Source organism: Ranitomeya variabilis, chromosome 6, assembly GCF_051348905.1.
Source record: "Ranitomeya variabilis isolate aRanVar5 chromosome 6, aRanVar5.hap1, whole genome shotgun sequence".
Lineage (NCBI taxonomy): Eukaryota > Metazoa > Chordata > Amphibia > Anura > Dendrobatidae > Ranitomeya > Ranitomeya variabilis.
Genome location: NC_135237.1, coordinates 26,154,916 through 26,165,742, shown reverse-complemented (window position 1 = coordinate 26,165,742; position 10,827 = coordinate 26,154,916).

Here is a 10,827-nt window from a genome sequence, read left to right as displayed (position 1 = left end):
AGGGTTCCAATGTTCACTTGAACTTCCTGAGGATTCAACAAACCCTTGCTGAAAATCCCCTTCCACCATTCACCAGATCAAGAACCAAATTAAATTCCAAAAAGAGGAATCCATATCCCAATGGATCCCCCAGACCAATTTATAACCAACTTCAAGGACCCCCCCAACTGCACAAGATGTGAGAGAAGTGAAGATGAAAACACCATGTAAGTTTACAACCAAGGTATAGTACAGGTTGATACTGGAAAATGTCCCATCATAAGGTCAGATAAATTCGATGATGGGCAATGCTGTGTTATATGCTGTAACAATAAAGAAGCCGCCTGCTCCTCTACAGCAGTTACAGACAGGCTCTCTAACCACCAGCTGCACACATATCGTAGGAAAATATAATATGTAGGTCTAGTATAAGCTGCCTGCAGCCATAAGTGTACGTGCAGAAAACTGCAAGGTCTGTGTCCCCAGTCAGTCACGCTACCTACATACAATAGACGAGAGACAGGGCTGAAAACTGGGCCCATGATGTGTTCTCCAGAGCAAGGTGCAGCATCACACTAGGAGTGCCCACTCACTGCCCGCCATGTGCTGAGTTATTAGTGCCCACTCAATGCCCGCCATGACTGTGTTAGTAGTGCCCACGCACTGCCTGCCATATGCTGCATTATTAGTGCCCCACTCACCACCACGCCATGTGCTGAGCTATTAGTGTCCACTCACCACCACGCCATGTGCTGAATTACTCCCTGAATATTTATTGACACCTGATAATATATATATAGTAAGGCTCCAGGTAATGCACTCAGGCTTGTGCTATCCACCATCTTAGATATATAGAAAAAGGGGGGTGGATATATCAGGCAGGACAGCATGCAACATAATAGGACTAAAGGCTGCCATATCTCCAGAAATAAAGCACGGATTTGGAAGTCATACACAAATTATATGTGCAGCAAGGAAAGTAACCTGGAGACCCAGGATCTAACATGCACTCAAAGTCTGTATACATGATAAGCATGCTGCACAGAGATGGAGCCTTTACTCATATATCACATATATAGTGAGAGTAACCTGTTATGCTGGATCTGTACACCCAGCATCACCAGACTGTATTGTACAGAGATGGAGCCTTTACTCATATATCACATATATATAGTGAGAGTAACCTGTTACACTGGATCTGTACACCCAGCATCATCAGACTGTATTGTACAGAGATAAGGTCACATACAGGTCACCACACTCCATAAATGGGAAGGGGGGAATCAGCACACAGCAGCATGCAATGCACAGACATGAAGTGCAGCCTCTTACCCTCATATATATATACGGTATATATATACCATCCCATTACTGCTCCCTCTCACCAGTGACTAGTCCCTGTAACTGCCCAGTTCCGCGCTAGCAATAGCAGACACTGTATGTGTCAATCCTCTGACCCATCATACAGATGCTCAAAACTCATGAAGACTCTGTATAATACAGCAGAAATGTGACACAACAGCCATGTCTGTAAGGAGGTCACACAGGAGCTGTCTCTGCAGTGTGTGAGGCCACCTGTAACAGACCCATGAAGGAACATGGCAGCTACATGAATCTCTGAGGTGATATTGCTCCCAAATAAGATGTAAGAGCTGATACTACACTGATACATGATGAATGTGGAGTAGTATATCAGCCATGTCTGCAGGGAGGTACACATGAGGGAACATGGGAGACTGCATGAATTTCTGAGGTAAAATTGATCCTATATATGATGTAGGAGCTGATACTACACTAATACATGATGTGTGAGGTGCATGTACTCCTATCAGCTATAATGTGAGGTGATAACCCCAGTATTATACTCCCTGAAACTGCAGACATGTTTCCTCCTGTCCATCCTGTGAGAGAGAGAGGGAGAGCCAGAGTTGCCTCCCTATATAAGCCCACCCTCCTCACAGTAATACACCAGGCACAAACATCTAAACTTCCTCTTAAAGCAACAACACTCTTGTTTAAAATCTACACCGCAATACAAACAAAAGCTGCAGGAGTTCTCAGTCCACCCATCCCCAAGTCATGTCCACCTCCATCTAGTCTCCGGTGGTTTCTGATGTATTTGTAGGTTGTTCATGCAGATTGCATCTACAGGCTATCTACGGTTTTATATTTATACTTATTCGATACTTTTTCTTTTATTTATTTCCTTTTTATTTTTAGCTTTGAATACGCAGTTGTAAATGGTGATGAAATTGATGCCAGACACACGGAGAGCTTTATGTCAAGGCAGGTTTTATTTTTTTACTTTAAGTGTCAGGTCAGCTCTAATAAATGCCATCTGCTCCATAATATAGAGACTCCGATCAGGTGAAGGGTCGGGTCCTCACACTAAACTCCAGCTGGTGCAGCCTATAAAATCATTGGCGGCAAATAGGACTCAACCAAGATGACTGTGAGTGTCTGGTCTTCTATTAGAGATGACAGGCAGGAAAGCACTTATGGGCGGTGGGTCCCGACTCACTAGATTTCCACATTAGAAGAGTATTTGAGATAAACGACACGATTCTTTGTGCTGCCACTAGAGGGAGCTCATTTCATGCTGATTTATTATTGCATTTAAAGGGGATGGCTCATCAGATTGGAGCCTGCGCAGTGATCCCCTGATCGCCACCTAGTACCTCTAATTTATAACATCCTTTTATCAATATGAATTAATAGGTATGAATTCCAGAGACCCACTGGTGCAACTGGTACTAGTAGTAGTGGTGGTGGTAGTAGTAGTGGTAGCAGTAGTGGTGGTGGAAGTAGTAGTGGTGGTAGTAGTAATGGTAGTAGTGGTAGCAGTAGTGGTATTAGGTTTGTAGGAGTAGTACTGGTAGTTGTAGTGGTAGCAACAGTGTTGGTGGTAGTAGTAGTGGTAGTAGTAATGGTAGTACTGGTAGTAGTAGTGGTGGTGGTGGTAGTAGTAGTGGTAGTGTGGTGGTAGTAGTAGTGGTATTAGTGGTGGTAGAAGAGGTAGTAATAATGGTAGTATTGGTGGTAGTAATCGTAGTGGTGGTATTAGTGGTGGTAGTAGTAGTGCTATTAGTAGTGGTATTAGTAGTGCTGGTAGTAGTAGTACTGGTAGTAGTAATGGCAGTAGTGGTAGTAGTAGTGGTGTTAGCATTAGTGGTTTGGTATTAGTAATGGTAACAGTGGTGGCAGTGTTTAGTGGTGGTGGTAGTAATTGTGCTAGTAGTGGTGTTAGTAGTAGTGGTATTAGTAGTGCTGGTAGTAGTAGCAGTGGTAGCAGTAGTAGTAAATATAGGTAAACTGACTGAACAGCAATCTAGTCTGAACTGGTGCATAACCAAAAAAGTCTTACATAGCAAATAGATCAATGGCTGCACTCAACTGTACTTAAGCAACGAAATGCGCGATACATGAAATGTGAATAGCTTAATGGCTTGTGAAATCTATGAAAAAACACATGAGATTTTTAGCACAAGATTTGGCCAAAAAATGTGTGCCCATCCACCAAACGTCAAGGTAATCTCAGAACGGATGGGTACCTGAGCTGTCTGCCTAGTGTGAACACTTACCTATGGCTAATAACATGGTAAAGCCTGCTTTTATAGGAAGGTCAGAACCAACTGTGTTTGGTGATAGTAGTAGTGGTGGCGGTATTAGTAGTGGTAGTAGTGGTAGTAGTAGTGCTATTAGTAGTGCTAAGAAGAGCCACACGGTCCCCTGAAGAAGCTCGCAACGCGAAACGCGCGTCGGGGCAGTGCGGATACACGGCGACTGTGTCACCACCTCTCCACATGGGTAAGCTACTATTCTAACCTACCGCTGCTGTTTTGCACTTTTTGCACTTTTTGCACTAGCACCTTTTTTGGATGGCATCATAGTTATTGTGTGCAATCAGCAGGAGCCAGATGTCTGCAGATATCCGGGCTGTATACCCGGTCTGGCACATTTTTGACATCTGACTTCGGGTCTGGCTGACAGGTTCTGGATCAACGCACTTTAGCGGAGAGATTTTTTCCTGACTTGTTCTCTAGGGGTGTTGCTTATACAGTTACCGTGTATTTTGCCTTTTTGCTCTTTTTTCCCCAAAATTGCATACTCGCCCAATAGTAGTTTTTTTTGTAACTTTCTGTGTGTCTACTGGGTCTTTTTTTGATACTGGATTTATGTATTGTTGTTTATGTATTTGACAAAATAAAAATTTAGTTTGTTTTGATTTAATTCTAAATGTTTTTATTTGACCTCAGTCGTTTTATGGGTCGTTAACTCCTTTTTTCTATGTAGGAAAATATGTCTCTCCTGGGAGTGACTCTTTTTTGCTTTATGCAAGTCTAAATGTTGGATTGATATCCGCTATGTCGGGTTTTGTCAATTATCTATTAGTAGTGCTGGTAGTAGTAGTAGTGGTAGTAGTAATGGCAGTAGTGGTAGTAGTAGTGGTGTTAGTAGTGGTGGTGTTGGTAGTAGTAATGGTAACAGTGGTGCTAGTGTTTAGTGGTGGTGGTAGTAATTGTGCTAGTAGTGGTGTTAGTAGTAGTGTTATTAGTAGTGCTGGTAGTAGTAGTAGTGGTGCTGGTAGTAGTGGTAGTAGTGGTGGTAGTAATGGCAGTAATGGTAGTAGTGGTGCTACTAGTGGTGGTATTAGTAGTGCTGGTAGTAGTAGTAGTGGTAGTAGTGGTGTAAGTACTAGTGGTGGTAGTAGTAATGGTAACAGTGGTGGCAGTGTTTAGTGGTGGTGGTAGTAATTGTGCTAGTTGTGCTTGTAGCAGTAGTGTTATTAGTAGTGCTGGTAGTAGTAGCAGTGGTGGCATTAGTAGTGGTAGTAGTAATAGTAGCAGTGGTAATAGTAGTAGTGGTGGCTATGATAATAGTACCGCTAATGCAGGCAGGATTAGTTTTGTTAGTGGTGGTGAATGTAATAATAGTACTGGTAGTGCTGGTAGCAGTAGTAATGGAGTAATAGTAGTGGTGCTGGAAGCATTAGTAGCCACATACTGTACATCTTATTTATAAGCACATATTGGCCATATAATAATACCTGATACATGATAACACTAAGATGAAGATGAGTTGGGTTTTTTGTTATTCTCCCTACAAGAACAGGGAGGTAACACAGAGATTGTCTAGATAAAGGCCCAGTAATGGCAGATTTCCTTCCTCGGCCTCCAGTGATGAGACCACATCTGATAACATCTGATCCGCGGCTCTTCTTGGTTTAGGGAAATAGTTAGCAGTAATTATCATCTCTCCTAATTTGCTAATTGCTCATAATAAAAGGAGCTGTTTCAATGGGAGACTTAATGGTGGGAAAACATCACAGCAGGGTTAGACTTGTACTATTTTGTATTTTTTTAACTGTATGTAGCCCTTTGAATTTATTCTATTAGTGGATGACTCTCTGAATAAACACTCAATATAGTGTCAGTCAGGAGAACCTAGAATTAAATATTTCATCGATTTACTGTAGTCACAGAACAGCCCTGTTAAAGCAGGATCCTCCGATGACCTACTGATGCAAGTGCTAAGATTCTCTGCAGCGCCCCCAGAGGAAAAAAACAGTATTACATATGGTAAACAAAGGGCTGCTCATATAATGTAGCACATGCCGAGTTCCCCAGAGCAAGGGAGTCTGAAGTCTGAAAAAGTACCCACCCACCTCACAATTAAATAAAGGGAACAACCCCTTTAAGTGAGATGAGGTAATACCACTGTAAGGCACTCAGTTATAGACATGGGAGAATCTATTCGCAGGACTTCGGATGATGGACTGGATTCTTGTGAATTTATTCTCCCATCTCTACTCACTTAGTAAAGATATACTGAAACTTTTGCATGTTAAAGGGGAACGCCACAGTAGAAGTGGTAGGCAACCCTTCAAAGTGTCTCAGGTCCAGCAGAACAACGAGTAGGGAAACTGTCCCATTGTCCCGGGAGGTCAGCAGGATGTCCTAATTTTCACTTTATTTGCATCCTCAGGCATGAGATATTATTAAGTACAATGGTGGAGGAAGAGCCGATGTCTCCATCATTCAGCCTGTGCCCTCTGTACCATATGAGGCTTGGTGCAGAAGACACCGTGACATCACCAGATCGCGCCTGGTGTCACAGAGTCATCCACAGCACAGACCAAAGAAAACCTGCTCTGCTCTGCTCATCTCGGGAAGAAGGATGGGGAGTGTTATTTTTTGTATTTTTTTAAGCCAGTGCACTATTCTGAGTGGAGTAGAGGGGCAGCATACTGTGTGGGGTAGAAACCTTGGGGCAGCATACTGTGTGTTGGGGTGTGACACCTTGGAACACAATGTAGGGACATCATACTGTGTGCGTTTGGGTGACTCCTTGGAACACAATGAGGGGGCATCATACTGTGTGTGGGTGTGACACCTTGGAACACAATGTGGGGGCATCATGCTTTGTGCGTTTGGGTGACACCTTGGAACACAATGTGGGGGCATCATACTGTGTGTGTGTTTGGATGACTCCTTGGAACACTATGAAGGGGCATCTTACTGAGTGTGTGTTTGGGTGACACCTTGGAACATAATGAGGGAGCATCATACTGCGTGTGTTTGGGTGATACCTTGGAACACAATATGGGGGCATGATACGGTGTGTGTTTGGGTGACACCTTTTTACACAATGAGGGGGCATCATACTGAGTGTGTGTTTGGGTGACAACTTGGAACACAATGTGGGGCATCATACTGTGTGTGTTTGGGTGACACCTTGGAACATAATGTGGGGGCATCATACTGTGTGTGTTTGACTGACACCTTGGAACATAATGTGGGAGGATAATACTGTGTGTATTTGGGTGACTCCTTGAAACACAATGAGGGGGCATCATACTTTGTGTTTGGTTAACACCTTGGAATACAATGAGCGGGCATCTTTCTGTGTGTGTGGGTATGACACCTCGGAACACAATGAGGGGGCAACATACTGTGCGTGTGTTCAGGTGACTCCTCGGAACAGAATGAGGGGGTATCATACTGTGTGTATTTGTGTGACACCTTGAAACACAATGACAAGCATCATACTGTGTGTGTCTGGGTGACTCCTTAGAACACAATGTGGGGGCATCATACTGTGTGTGTGTTTGGGTGACTCCTCGGAACACTATGAGGGGGCATCATACTGTGTGTATTTGGGTGACACCTTGGAACACAATGAGGGGACATCATACTGTGTGTGTGTTTGGGTATCTCCTCGGAACACAATGAGCGGGCATCATACTGTGTGTGTTTGGGTGACTCCTCAGAACACAATGAGGAGACATCATACTGTGTGTGTGTTTGGGTGACTCCTCGGAACACAATGAGGAGACATCATACTGTGTGTGTGTTTGGGTGACTCCTCGGAACACAATGAGGGGGCATCATACTGTGTGTATTTGGGTGACACCTTGGAACACAATGAGGAGACATCATACTGTGTGTGTGTTTGGGTATCTCCTTGGAACACAATGAGGAGACATCATACTGTGTGTGTTTGGGTGACTCCTCGGAACACAATGAGGAGACATCATACTGTGTGTGTGTTTGGGTATCTCCTTGGAACACAATGAGGAGACATCATACTGTGTGTGTTTGGGTGACTCCTCGGAACACTATGAGGGGGCATCATACTGTGTGTGTGTTTGGGTGACACCTTGGAACACAATGAGGAGACATCATACTGTGTGTGTTTTGGGGTATCTCCTTGGAACACAATGAGGAGACATCATACTGTGTGTGTTTGGGTGACTCCTCGGAACACTATGAGGGGGCATCATACTGTATTTGGGTGACACCTAGGAACACAATGAGGAGACATCATACTGTGTGCTTAGGTTACACCTTGGAACACTAACATGGGTGAACCATACTATGTGGGGGTCATGAAAGGGATATCCTACTGTATGGGAACACTTAGGGGCAATATTTCTGTGTTGGCACACAAGATGAACTGAGTGACGTTACTGGTTTGGCTTAGCGGAAAAATAAACTGTCCCAATCAGGCTGTCTCATTCCTGACTTTCAGAGTTGGAAGTTATGGTGGTAATTCAGTGACCATGGTGGTCTTCAGCAAATGAATGGAGATGTACACAAGATAGAAGGATATAAAGAACGGATGATCAAACTGCAAACTACAATACAAAAACAACATAATGTGCGGCAGATCTTACAAAGTCAAAACATAAAAAAGTAAATAAAAAAAAATTCTCAGAAACTCCTGACAGGCTCGGATCTGCTCTCAATTACGCGTCCTATGTTATGACTGGAAATTGTGATATTCAAGTTTTATGCAAATGAGACGTATTCATCGTACAGTGAAAAGTTTTACAACCCTCTAATAAGGTTTAGGGGAAATTTACTAAGTGACTAGTGTTAAAAAAAAGTTTAATTTTGCAGCACTTCTATTTTGCCCAAAACATTTAGACTTTTTTGTCCTTTCCTGCAGTTTGAATCACTTACTTAGAAAGTAAGCGAGGTTTTGCTCATCACAAGTCACTTCCTTGCAGAAAACATTGATGTCATGTGACTGTTGAAGTTACCAATAATTTTACATGATAATCAAAATGTGTCCATAGAGCCTTGTCTGTAATTTGCATGTCAAGCGCCTAGGGCGGCAGTCTGTGAAGGGGGCTGCCATTGGTAAAATGAAAATCATGGTTGCTTTCTTCTGAAAATGGTGCCTGAATTATCTATGAGTAATGGAACTCTACTCTAGTGACTTTCCATGAAGTCGAGAAAAAATGCCGGACACAACCCAATTATAAAACAAAACCGTTATTTCTGGACAAACACATATTCTTCTCTAATACAACCCATGGCAGTAACAGCAACAAGTCACATTTGGGTAGATGTCTGGAGCGTCTCATTTCTGCTTCCATAAACGATATTCTAATTCATGGAATAAAACTGATTAAACTTGTAAAAATTAACAAAGAGATTAATAGCAGAACATTTATTAGTAATTGTCATTAAAATCGCTGCATTTAATAAGGGACAGATCTGAGACTCCCTTCTGTGAGAATATAATAAAACATCACGTAAAACGCCTAAGATTTCACTTCAAAGGTCCGAGAACATTTACTGCCATGATGACCATTTGTTGGTCATGAAGAGAAAACATCTGTTTCATAAATAAAAGCCCATGACACAGAACAGCTGGAGAAGCGTCCACCCAGATATATCGTAATGATCAGAAAAAAGGATTATAACAAAGAGGCTGCACAATAAATCTCTTATTTAAAAAAGAGTCACTAAAAGTAATAGAATTCAGCCACTATGTATAACAATATAACTACTATAATACTGCTCCTATATACAAGACTATAACTACTATAATACTGCTCCTATATACAAGAATATAACTACTATAATACTGCTCCTATGTACAAGAATATAACTACTATAATACTGCTCCTATGTACAAGAATATAACTACTATAATACTGCTCCTATATACAAGAATATAACTACTATAATACTGCTCCTATGTACAAGAATATAACTACTATAATACTGCTCCTATGTACAAGAATATAACTACTATAATACTGCCCCTATGTACAAGAATATAACTACTATAATACTGCTCCTATGTACAAGAATATAACTACTATAATACTGCTCCTATGTACAAGAATATAACTACTATAATACTGCCCCCATGTACAAGAATATAACTACTATAATACTGCTTCTATATACAAGAATATAACTACTATAATACTACCCCTATGTACAAGAATATAACTACTATAATACTGCTCCTATGTACAAGAATATAACTACTATAATACTGCTCCTATGTACAAGAATATAACTACTATAATACTGCTCCTATATACAAGAATATAACTACTATAATACTGCTCCTATGTACAAGAATATAACTACTATAATACTGCCCCTATGTACAAGAATATAACTACTATAATACTGCTCCTATGTACAAGAATATAACTACTATAATACTGCTCCTATATACAAGAATATAACTACTATAATACTGCTCCAATGTACAAGAATATAACTACTATAATACTGCTCCTATATACAAGAATATAACTACTATAATACTGCTCCTATGTACAAGAATATAACTACTATAATACTGCTCCTATATACAAGAATATAACTACTATAATACTGCTCCAATATACAAGAATATAACTACTATAATACTGCTCCAATGTACAAGAATATAACTACTATAATACTGCTCCTATGTACAAGAATATAACTACTATAATACTGCTCCTATATACAAGAATATAACTACTATAATACTGCTCCAATGTACAAGAATATAACTACTATAATACTGCTCCTATATACAAGAATATAACTACTATAATACTGCTCCTATATACAAGAATATAACTACTATAATACTGCCCCTATGTACAAGAATATAACTACTATAATACTGCTCCTATATACAAGAATATAACTACTATAATACTGCTCCAATGTACAAGAATATAACTACTATAATACTGCTCCAATGTACAAGAATATAACTACTATAATACTGCTCCTATATACAAGAATATAACTACTATAATACTGCCCCTATGTACAAGAATATAACTACTATAATACTGCTCCAATGTACAAGAATATAACTACTATAATACTGCTCCTATATACAAGAATATAACTACTATAATACTGCTCCTATGTACAAGAATATAACTAGTATAATACGGCTCCTATGTACAAGAATATAACTACTTTAATACTGCCCCTATGTACAAGAATATAACTACTATAATACTGCCCCTATGTACAAGAATATAACTACTACAATACTGCCCCTATGTACAAGAATATAACTACTATAATA